Below are 12,889 nucleotides of genomic sequence, written 5' to 3' on the forward strand. Positions count from 1 at the left end.
TGTCAAGAGATAGTAGAATTCTGCCCTCAGGTGCTGCAAATGTACGGATATGTTTTAACCCTGTCTCTTTGAAAATGAGGTCTATATGGCAAACCCGCATATTGGACAAAAGGCTGTTTAAGATGTGATAGCTTAGCATGTTTCAGATAGAATTTATTTTGTTTACCTGGAGCAACAGGGTCAGTTTTAACTCTCCTAGCAGAAAATTTAACCATTTTTTATTTAGATATCAAAACATATTTCAGTTCTACATTTAAGAATTCTAGATGATGTTTATCATATATGGAAATACATAGTACATCAAAAATAAGTTTCACTATTACTGTAAAATTCTCACTATAATTTCCTACTCATTCATTAAATTGCACCATTGATCATCACCTAATCTTTATAAAATCTGTACAGATGCAGCTTCTTTCACACACAAACAACCTTTTTGCCCATACAGTTAGTTTTTTTAAAGACTCCTATTTCCTGTGGGTGTTTTAAAAAGTATTTGTTGTTGTTGTTAATTGCGAAGTCATGTCCGACCCATCGCCACCCCATGGACAACATTCCTCCAGGTCTTCCTGTCCTCTACCATCTTCTGGAGTCCATTTAAATTCACACCTACTGCTTCAGTGACTCCATCCAGCCATCTCATTCTCTGTCGTCCCCTTCTTCTATTGCCCTCAATCTTTCCCAGCATTAGGCTCGTCTCCAGTGAATCCTTCCTTCTCATTAGGTGGCCAAAGTACTTGAGTTTCAACTTCAGGATCTGGCCTTCTAAAGAGCAGTCGGGATTGATCTCTTCTAGGACCGACCGGTTTGAACGCCTTGCAGTCCAAGGGACTCGCAGGAGTCTTCTCCAGCACCATAGTTCAAAGGCCTCAATTCTTTTGCGCTCAGCCTTTCTTATGGTCCAACTTTCACAGCCATACATTGCAACTGGGAAAACCATGGCCTGGACTATACGCACTTTTGTTGGCAGGGTGATGTCTCTGCTTTTTAGTATGCTGTCTAGATTTGCCATAGCTTTCCTCCCCAGGAGCAAGCGTCTTTTAATTTCTTGGCTGCAGTCCCCATCTGAGGTGATCTTGGAGCCCAGAAAAATAAAATCTGTCACTACCTCCATTTCTTCCCCATCTATTTGCCAGGAATTGAGAGGGCCGGATGCCATGATTTTGGTTTTCTTAATGTTGAGTTTCAAGCCAACTTTTGCACTCTCCTTCTTCACCCCATCAAGAGGCTCTTTAGTTCCTCTTCACTTTCTGCCATTAGAGTGGTATCATCTGCATATCTTAGGTTGTTGATATTTCTCCCGGCAATCTTAATTCCAACTTTTGATTCATCTAGCCCTGCCTTTCTCATGATGTGCTCTGCATATAAGTTAAATAGGCAGGGCGACAGTATACAGCCTTGCCGGACTCCTTTTCCAATTTTGAACCAATCAGTGGTTCCGTGTCCAGTTCTCACTGTTGCTTCTTGACCCGCATATAGGTTTCTCAAGAGACAAATGAGATGGTCTGGTACTCCCATCTCTTTAAGAACTTGCCACAATTTGTTGTGATCCACACAATCAAAGGCTTTTGCATAGTCAATGAAGCAGAAGTAGATGTTTTTCTGGAACTCCCTAGCTTTCTCCATGATCCAGCGTATGTTGGCAATTTGATCTCTAGTTCCTCTGCCTCTTCGAAATCCTGCCTGTACTTCTGGTAGTTCTCGATCCACATACTGCTGGAGTCTAGCTTGTAGGATTTTAAGCATAACTTTACTAGCATGTGAAATGAGTGCAATGGTGCGATAGTTTGAACATTCTTTGGCATTGCCTTTCTTTGGAATTGGAATGTAAACTGACCTTTTCCAATCCTGTGGCCACTGTTGAGTTTTCCAAATTTGCTGGCAAATTGAGTGTAGCACTTTTACTGCATCGTCTTTTAAGATTTTGAATAGCTCAGCTGGAATACTGTCACCTCCACTAGCTTTGTTGTTGCTCAGATTTTCTAAGGCCCATTTCACTTCACATTCTAGGATGTCTGGTTCGAGGTCAATGACCATCTCATTGTGGTTATCTGGGATGTTAAGCTCATTCTTGTATAGTTCTTCTGTGTAGTTTTGCCATCTTATTCAATCATTAATTTTGCACTGTTTTGCAGCTCACAACATTCGTAAAATGCAATTGTTATACGAGAAGATAAACAATGAAAACGAATTAAGTTTGGAAGGCAGAGAAAGAAAAACAGTAATGTAGAAATTATGCTTAACTAATAGTCTCAAACATTTTCACAGAAGACATTGTTCCTTTTGCCACAACTCAACTCTGCAGCCATTATTAGTTTATGCTAACATTAGAGATAATTAAAAAGTGACTTTAAGTTTAAGTGTAGAAAATTGCACAAAGTGTCCATTTGCCATGAAAAGTTTGGTGCATCTAAAGTTACTCTTGAAGACCATAAAATCAACTTTTTTCAGCTGATTAGTTAACAAGTTGGTCTTACCTGCACCTTGTTAGCTAGAAATCTAGCAAATAATGTATGCAGAAAAGCTATGAATTCAGATCTAGATAGCTTGGGTGGGGTGGAAGAGAACTTTCAGAGTTTGTCAATTACAGTTCATTCACTAGCACAGTGGTGGCAAACATATGGCACACATGCCAGAGGCGGCACTCAGAGCCCTCTCTGAGGGCACGTGCATTGTTGCCCCAGCCCCGCCTCCCCCTGTGGCCCCCTCCTCACCAGCAGCCCCCACGGAGGAGATTCGCCCCCAAGCATGGCCTGCATGGAGCAGCGCAGCCAAGGACATGGCGGCCAGGCAGTGGGGACAAGATCCCACCCTCGTGCCCCATCGCACGCAGATGATGCTGTGGGGTGCGGATGGAGGGCATGGCTGCCCTGGCACTGCTGGGCTGCCTGGGTGATCTGCAGCGGGCCATGGAAGCAGTGGGTGGCTGGGGGGGCATGGGGGTGGGGGGGCAGGGGCTGGGGCAGAGTGGGGTTGGGCAGGGTGGGGGTGGGGACAGTTTGGGGACACTCAGTCTCTAAAAGGTTCACCATCACTGCACTAGCATGACCAGCCTTGTGCACATTTTAGTTATTGAGGCGTGTTATAATTCAATACTATATGAATAGATATGCAGCTAATTGAACACAGAATAGCATTTACCACCTCATATATATTTTCTTTGGAAAGACAGCCCACTGATCTGGCTATACAATGACTTTTTATGAAACAATCATATGTTGATCTTAGGAAATCCATCCTATTTATATACCAGGTTTTGTACAAGTATCATTAAAATGATTAATACACTTTCTATTTGTTCAAAATAAACATAAATATTTAAAACAATATGGCCATAAGCCAACCACATTTAATGCTGCAGAGGTTTATAAAATCAAACCAAAATGCAGAGATAAAATGATATTAAGTTTAAATTCAACAAATATTTATGCAGATCATCACTGGCATCCTTCAATCTCGAGAGACTATGGCATTGTGCTCTGGGAAGAGGTCCTAAGGCAGCATCTGGTGTGGCTAAAAAGGCCAATTCTAGAATGGCAGTCCCTTCCAAATTGAGGGCAGATACAATCTGTCCCCTCTCCAGCCCCCAGATTTCGCTGGTTCCGGGACTGCCTCTTTGCCTCAGCCTGCCGCGCAAGTGTCTCTTCGAATTGGAGAAGGCCATGCTGCGTCTTTAGCCTCTAGGCTAAACGGTCAGAGGTCAAGAATTCCCAGATGTTAATGTCCATTCCCAATTGTTATGCAGAGCTAAGAGCCATGGTGGCACAGTGGTTAGAATGCAGTATTGCAGGCTAATTCTGCTGATTGCTAACTACCATTAGTTCGACAGTTTGAGTCTCACTGGATCAAGGTTGATTCAGCCTTCCATCCCTCCAAGGTCCGTAAATTGAGGACCCAGATTGTTGCGGGAAATATACTGACAAACTGCTTACAGAGGGCTGTAAAGCACTGTGAAGTGATATATAAGTCTAACTTGTCTAAGTGCTATTGCTATTGCTAAATGTACTCGTTAAAGCACCATCCACAAGAAAACTTCTATTCCAATTTCTTTTTAAATGCTATGACAATCATTGTATATTTCTTGCTTCCCAACCATATTACAAAGATACAAGCACAGAGTTGTGTAACAGTTGGATTAGCACAGTAGGAAAACAAATATCCTAAGATCAAAAAATATCTTTATGCTAGACAGTACAGTTGTTGTCAATGAGTTGCTAGTGGTCCATCACAGCAAAAGGATAGAAGAAAGAACTCAGATTCCAAGCTTTCGGCCTTAGGGACTAGAAATGTAGACTCTATCGAAGCTGATCTTTGTAGTTAGTCTATAACTGCAATTAAAGCATAAGGCAAGTTGTTGATTTTTTTTGAGAACTATTCAGTTCAAGCTGAGTTCTTAGAGAAAGGATTATTGTGCTTTTCTTCCTAGGAGACTCTGCTGGAGAACACAAGAGCAATAATAGCTTGTGAGTAGTGGTGGGGACAGGGTTTAAATTGAAAAAAGAACACAAAAGAAAAGGTTAACTGTATCCCTGCATTGTTATCTGGCCCACAAAAGTGAGCCTCCTGTAATTGGTTTTAGGTAAAACTGAAAGTATTAGATGTTTTTTTGAGAGCATATCAGCTCTCATTTGTACTGGTTCTGAATTCATTCTGATTATTTAATCATTTGAGATTAGCATAATGGGAATGGCGGAGAGAGTCCATTCTCATCTTGTCATAAAAAGCAATGTGGAAAAGGGGAAATCTACAAGAAAAGGACCTAGGCCTTGTCAGCCGAGCATCCTTGATCATGTTTATCATGTATGTTAAGTTTTACAATAAAATCACAGGTACCAAAAAGAGGAAGAGTGGGGGTAAGGCAGCCATAAGGCTAAGGAGGAGGGAAAAGGAGGAAGAAGAAATGCACACACACATACCCCACAACAAGGTAATTTTTATTCAACTCTTCTAAACAAACAATGATTTTATAGGAACTCTACATTATATTTTCCACCTCACCAAATACAAAGGCAATTATATCCTTGGGATTTTATAGGTCATGTTTGCCTTCTTTGTTTAGAGGAGGAATTCAATATAAATTGTTGTTCCCATTGTATCAATATAAAAATTGCTGCTATAATTTAAGACTATTATTCTGTGTCCTACATTCTTGGATGAGGTAGAACAGGAAATGACTTCTTCAATGGAAATTCTCTTTACGTGTTTGAACAGTGCTCTTAACTCCCCAACCTTTCTTATTTTTCCAAGGCTGGCTATATCCAATTCCCTCCATTTCTCCTCTGCTTCTACGTCTCTGATTGTTGCCATGCTACAAACCTGTTCCAGTTTCTCTGAAACTTACTCAAATATGGCTCCAATTTTTCTGATTCAGCTACAATGCTGAACAATCATTTAATTATCATTAGTCCCTTTGTTTAGATTCCTAAACAATATTTATGGTTCTCTTCTTTAATTGCAATCTCTAATTCTTTCTAGTTCCCTCTAGTATCCAACCTTCAAAATTCCATCTTATCACGGTTCTTTCCCCCCTAACCAACAGCATTTCTCCACATAGAGATTTCTTATACTTAATTTCAAAATTGTCTGAAGGATCTTAATATGCAAAAAAAAAAAAAGTTAACAATTTCCAGAAGTGATTAAGAAAGGAAGTATATGAACTGAGTTTCCTTTTGAAGATGTTGACTGTGGCTTGGGCAAGATTGTGGTCCCTTGGCTCCCACAACTCTAAACCTGATGGTCTCCTTGTGAGGACCTGCTGTCTGGAGTGTGTGTAGATGGTCCTGAGTCTTCTCCTTGTCTGGAGAAGACTCTACTTCATAGATAGATAGATAGATAGATAGATAGATAGATAGATAGATAGATGGATGGATGGATGGATGGATGGATGGATGGATGGATGGATGATGGATGGATGAATAGATAGATAGATAGATAGATAGATAGATAGATAGATAGATACAGTGATGGGATTCAGATATGTGAACAACTGGTTCTCTGTGTGGATGTCGCTTCCAGAAGTCCATTCTGGGCCTGGGCCACAAAAAATTAGCTACCGGTTCTGCGAAGTGGTGCAAACCAGCTGAATCCCACCACTGGATAGATATAAAAACAAACATAAATTAATATAAAAGAAAAGAAAGAAGAAAAGAAAAATAAAACATGAAGTAGTTTTCCATTTTCTTTACATCAGTTGTAAATATAAACTTACCTCTTACCTCTTTGTTACATCACTCTTTTCTGTAATCTATGTTTTCTAATCATCAAATCCATAAGTCATAAATTTATTTTTTTCTGCTTCACATAAAAAGTCTTTAAGGAGCAAAGTCTCTACTTCTGATATTACAGGATTGGAAAGATATATTTAACAAATTTGCATTTTTTAAATCTCACTGTTGTCTTGATACTCAGCAGTTCAGCAAGTTTCATCTTTGTTTACTTTGGGGATGGCCTATATTATTTTCCTATTACTATCTATCTACTGCACTGTTACATTCTATATTTAACTATTCAGGACATTTGCCAGCAGTACATCTCTCAGTATTATAACCAGAGCTTTTATTATAAAATATATAGTGTATTTATTATAAAATAGCAATAGCACTTAGATTTATATACTGCTTCATAGTGCTTTACAGCACTCTTTAAGCGGTTTACAGAGTCATCATATTGCCCCCAACAATCTGGGTCCTCATTTTACTGACCTCGGAAGGATGGAAGACTAAATTCACCTTGAGCTTGGTGGGATTGAACTCCTGCTAAGGGCAGAGCATTCTAACCTCTGCACCACCGTGGCTTTTAATCCCTACTGTATTATTTTCTTTCAAAAGGAACCAAAGAAGCACATAGGTTTAATTTCTATATTCTCCAGGTGAAAGAAATAGGTTATGTATTATGGGAAAGAGCTCTGCTGGAGATCTGAGAAAGCTGCAGACATTTAAGGTACATAGCACCAGGTTTGATGGATATATAGTCAGAAGTTACTCCACTAATAACTTTAATTCTAGAGTCATTCAATCACCATAATGAAATAACAACAGTAATGATGAAAGGCTTTATATAACTTTGACAATGGCTGGCTCATGCTATGAAGATGCAATAGTAGGAATATGTTCATAGGCTGATTCGACAAAGGACAGGGTCCTATCTGATACAGCATTTTGCCCTACCTCAGATTAGGGGTCAGTGATACTTTTTCAGACACAAGACACTGATACACACTCTTATCTACTTTTGAAAATTCCATATGTTCCAGAAATGGTAAGATTCATAGCAATATTTATTTATTTATTTGATTTAGAGCAGTGTTTCTCAACCTTGACAATTTTAAGGCATGTGGACTTCAACTCCCAGAATTCCACAGCCAGCAATTGCTGGCTGTGGAATTCTGGGAGTTGAAGTCCACATGCCTTAAAATTGTCAAGGTTGAGAAACACTGATTTAGAGGCTATCAAGCTCCAAAGGATTCTGAATGGCTTATCCTTTGAAAGCAAGGAAGTATAAAATAAACCGTTATCTTTATGATCTATATTTAATTGGAAATTGAAGGTTTATTTTATATTGATATTAACAGACATTGTTTAGACTTTTTTTTCTTTTTTAGTTAGTCTTTTTCTCTCCCCCCCCCATTTGTTTATTGATTGACTGATTATGAGCAATCAACTTGTTTTTGACTCCCAGCTACCCCATAGACAGATTTTTCTCCATGACAATCTATCCATAACTTGGCCTTTCGGGTCTTCCAATAGTGCCCTCATTGCAACTGTAACTGAGTCCATCCGTCTTGCTCCTAATGAGCCATTGGTTTGCTTTCTTAACTGTCCATAGTACCCTGAGGACGCTTTTCCAACAGCAAAATTCAAAGAAACCATTATTCTTCCTATCCTGCTTGTTTAAAGCCCAACTTTCACTTCTATAAAGTGTCATAGGAAATACCATGGCTTGCCCAATTCTCTTCTCTGCCGGCATAAATACCTCATGGCATTTGAATATCTTTTCCAGGGCCTTCATGGCTGCTCTGCCGAGTGAGATGTATTTTCTGACTGCTTACTGTTGATAGTTGATCCTAAAAAGGCAGAAGATCTTCACCACTTCGATATTTTCATTATCAGTTTTAAGATTGATTTGTTCCACACATAGTCATTAGTTTTTTCTTTGTTACATTTAATTTCAGTCCCATTATTTCACTCTGCTTTTTTAGTTTTAGTACTAGGGTTTGCAGATCCTTTGCATTTGCAGCTATTGGTAGTATCATCAGCATAGCACAAGGTATTGATGTTTCCTCCTCTGATTTTAAAATATGCTCATCTCCTTCTAATCCAGCTTCCCTTAAAATATATTCAGCATATAGCTTGAATTAAAATCAGAAAATGTACAGCCCTGTAACACTCCTTTCCCAACCTGTTTTTTGTCTATTTCACTGAGTTCATAAGTTTTTCAGAAGGACAATCAGATGTTCTGGGATTGCCATTTTTCTGAGCATATTCTAGAACTTGACATGATTGACACAATCAAAGGCCTTTCTATAATCAATGAAACACATAATGACTTGTTTTTTATATTCTTTGGCTTTCCCAATTATCTAGCATGCATTAGCATTAATGTGTTCCTCGGCCTTTTCTAAAGCCAGCTTGAACATCTGGCATCTCTTTTTCCCGTGTAGGGCTTTAATCTGTGTTTGATGATGCTAAGCATTATTTTACTAGCATGTGAAATTAAGGATATTGTATAATAGTTTGCACGCTCTGTTAAGTCTCCTCTTTTTTTTTTTTTTGTATTAGAGTGTAGATTGACCTCTTCCAACTGGTTATCCACTATGTCATTCTCCAGATTTGCTGGCATAGCTTGGAGAATTTGGTGGGAGCCCCAGGCTTTAATGGTGGTTCATGAATAAGTATGACATTTAATTTAAGTGAATGAAATATAAATTAAACTAGTCTGTTTGCATAAGCCCTGTCATGTAAAAATCATGATCTATCACAAACTTAGAGAAAGTTCGGCATTCTGGACTTAAGGTTGTAGGCTACCCACTCACATGTTCCATTAAGAAAATGTATGGTGTCTGAGTCATAAATAGGACTCTCTGAGCTGTCTGGCAAATCTTTCAGATAAGGAAGAGAATTAAACATTTTCCATATCTCTTGGCTGTCATCTAGTGGTCACCTGTATTTTTGCAGCATTATTATAGTATGCTTATTGTTTCTCCCTCAGTCCTCCACAAGCAGAAAGGAGGCCTATCTTGGCAGCCTATTGATTCAAAGAATCTATTCAAAGCTCAAGCCAATGTGAAATGTCAAAAAGGAATGTACTGAATAAATATTAAGAAAGTTAACAATCATGGTTCCTTCTACATGACAAAAACCCCAAGAATGGCAGCAGATAACAACACAAAGCTGGCAGTTATGCAACATACTCCCAGGACTCTGGGCACTTTTTATCACTTTTTGCCACTTTGCTTAAGAGACAGGGAGTATAAACAATAACCGGGGATGGCTTAGTAGCACCAGCTTATCAGGGACTTGATCATCACTTTAGGCCAGTGGTTCTCAACCTTTCTAATGCCGCGACCCCATAATATAGTTCCCCATGTTGTTGTGACCCCCAACCACTTATACATCACCAGGTGCCAAGGGCGTGGCCAAAGAAAAGGGGGAAAAAATGGCGGACAGCCTTGTTTGGCGACCCCCGTGAAATGGTCGTTCGACCCCAAATGGGGTCCCGACCCACAGGTTGAGAACCACTGCTTTAGGCTGTGGAATCTCTGCCAAAGATATTTTTTAGGGAAGACAGTTTCTAGCAGATATCATGTGGGGATTGTAGGATGACCTACAGAATCTGGTCAATATTTTGAGAAATAACCTTTTGCTTCTATGTATGTATGTATGTATGTATGTATGTATGTATGTACGTATACACACACACACACACACACACACACACACACACACACACACACACACACATATATATATATATATATATATATATATATATATATATATATATATGTCTTTGGTTATTCGGGTTTTCTCCCGCATCAAATTGGAAGTGTCTTGGCGATGTTTCGACGAAGTCTCATTTGTCATCTTCAGGCTGGTGTTTTTAGCTTCGTGCTTCTAGGAAACACCAGCCTGAAGATGACAAATGAGACTTCGTCGAAACGTCGCCAAGACACTTCCAATTTGACGTGGGAGAAAACCCGAATAACCACAGACCTACATACAAACACCCACAAAAACCTCAGAAAACAAATAGATAGATAGATAGATAGATAGATAGATAGATAGATAGATAGATAGATAAATAGATAGATAGATAGATAGATATTAAAAATAGAAGAATGATTCCTGGGTATATTCATGTTGAACAACAAACAAGCATGAACACCAGGAAAGTAAAAACTATAAAAGTTTTAATTAAATAAAGTTCCAAGCTTTCGTTGGCTACTGCCAACATCGTCAGGGATCGTTTAGGTCACAGGTCGGCAACCTGCGGCTCCGGAGCCGCATGCGGCTCTTTGAGCCTTCCCCTGCGGCTCCCAGCCTCCTCTGCCTTTGCAGAGAGAGACAGAGACAGAGAGAGGAATTGCGCTTCCCTGCTTCTCTCTCTCTCTCTCTCCCTCTCTCTCTCTCTCTCTCTCTCTCTCTGTGTGTGTGTGTGTGTGTGTGTGTGTAAAAAAGAGAGTGCACTCACAGTGTTCTCCGAGGAGCTGAAAAGCTTACTGGGCGGAGCTCTTCCCTTTGCTGCGTTTCTGCAGGAAGCAGGAAGGGCAGCAGAGAGTTAGCTAGCCCAGCTAGGCTGACTCAGGAATTCTGGGAGTTGAAGTCCATGAGTCATAAAAGAGACGAGGTTGCCTACCCCTGATCTTGTTGGACAACAGCCTGAAGCTTGTCAGGTGAGCAGCAGATAGGAGAGGGGGGGAGGAGAAAGAGAGAGAGAGAAAGAGAGAGAGGGAGAGAGAGAGAGAGGAAAGAGAGAGAGAGAGAAAGAAAGAGAGCGGGGGAAGAGGAGTGGCAGACCAAGGGCAGATAGAGAGGGAGAGAGAGAGAGAGAGAGAGAGACCCTTTTGACATCTAAAATGAAGATAACACTGCATATATCCTTTTTTTACCTGTGTGTGTGTGTGTGTGTATGTGTGTATGTATATATATACATACACACATACACACATATATATACATACAAGAATCATTCCCAGAGAGAAATCATCCAGATGCCCCAAACTCTATGGTCTCCCCAAGATACACAAGGAAGGAACCCCACTCAGACCTATAGTCAGCTCCATAGGCTCACCTCTACAAACCTAGCCAAATTTCTCGCCAAACAACTACAGCCCTATGCAGAATCCATTACCTCACACGTAAAAAAACTCATTCCAGTTTATAGAGATCATAAAGAAACAAAACTTACAGCCCAGCGACCTACTAGTGAGTTTCGATGTCATATCCCTCTTCACCCAAGTGCCTATCAAAGAAGCCTTGACAGCTATTCAAAACAAATATAACCCCCCCCCAAAACACATCTTAGATCTGACCAACCACTGCCTATCCAACACATACTTCATCTATAATGGACAAAAATACAAACAAACAGAAGGAGCACCCATGGGATCACCACTCTCACCTGTCATTGCCAACCTCTACATGGAACACTTTGAAACCCAAGCTCTAGAAAAATCTGATCACAAACCCAAACTCTGGCTCAGATACGTAGACGACACCTTCATAATCTGGCCACATGGGAAAGAAAAACTGGACAACTTCATCACACACCTCAACAGCCTACACCCCAAAATACAGTTCACCATGGAAACAGAAGCTAACAACCAACTTCCCTTCCTGGATGTCTTAGTCTACAAGAAATCCAATGGCTCCCTAGGACACACCATCTACCAGAAGAAAACACACACAAACCGCTATCTGCACGCTCTCCCACACCACCACCCAGTACAGATCAACTCTGTAGCCAAGACACTCATCTCCAGAACAAAACGCTTAGCTGACAAACAACACCTAAAACCCGAACTACACACTCTCACCAATGTACTAACATCCAATGGATTCCATAGAAATAAGATTACAAACCTAATCCAAAAAGAAAACCCCACTAAAATCCAAGACAAAGAACAAGAAAACGGCAAAGCCCTCCTCCCATACATAAAAGGCACAACAGACAGAATCAGTAAGATCCTTCATAAACACAACATCAAAACAGCATTCTGCACAAACAGAAAAATATCCACCATCCTTAGAAACCCCAAAGATAAAATTGAATTAGAAAATCAAGGAGTATACGAAATCCCATGCACCACTTGTCCCACCACATACATCGGACAAACCAACAGAAGAATAAGTGCACGAATTGAAGAACATAAGAACTCAATCAAAAAAGAGGAACCAACATCTTCCCTGGTCCAACACCTTAAAGCTACAGGACATGAAATTGACTTTAAAAATACCAGAACCATTGCCAAAAGTGAACATTTTAATAACAGAATAATCAGAGAAGACATCGAGATAGAAAAACGCCCACACAGCATGAACAAGCGAGATGATACCTCCCGCCTACCAGCCATTTGGAAACCCGCCCTCATTGACAAATGACTCCCTAACACAAAAAATGATACCAGACACACACTCACAAAAACCACACAGGAGGTCACCACCAAACATCCACGCAAAAAACAAACCCAAAGCCACACTGACTATGAGGCACGACCACAAACCAGAAGCCAGACCACAGCTGCATCATTAGCCACTTTAAACCCCCCCAATCCATACATGAAGCAAACTGACACCTCCATGAAGAGGAAGCACGACCACGAACGCGAAGCCAAGGAATGGCAGGGCAGCCCAAAATCTTGAATCCCTCTGCAACTCAGACTAACCTGAGC

At 40.3% G+C, this 12,889-nt stretch overlaps 1 protein-coding gene across 6 annotated transcripts in view; it reads left to right on the forward strand.

Moving 5' to 3' along the window:
* Window positions 1–12,889, forward strand: part of LOC120306099 (T-cell surface glycoprotein CD4-like) — a 40,256-nt gene that overhangs the window by 13,377 nt on the left and 13,990 nt on the right. Inside the window, exon 1 of one of the 6 annotated variants that reach the window (XM_039338751.1) lies at window positions 10,872–10,891. The exons of the other annotated variants lie outside the window; for them this stretch is intronic. The gene's annotated coding sequence lies outside the window, so the exon portion shown is untranslated. Of the gene's footprint in view, window positions 1–10,871; window positions 10,892–12,889 lie in introns of those variants that run through there. 6 annotated transcript variants of the gene reach the window in all.

Source organism: Crotalus tigris, unplaced genomic scaffold (assembly GCF_016545835.1).
Source record: "Crotalus tigris isolate CLP2741 ecotype Arizona unplaced genomic scaffold, ASM1654583v1 scf7180000017716.2861928, whole genome shotgun sequence".
NCBI classification, from domain to species: Eukaryota; Metazoa; Chordata; class Lepidosauria; order Squamata; family Viperidae; genus Crotalus; species Crotalus tigris.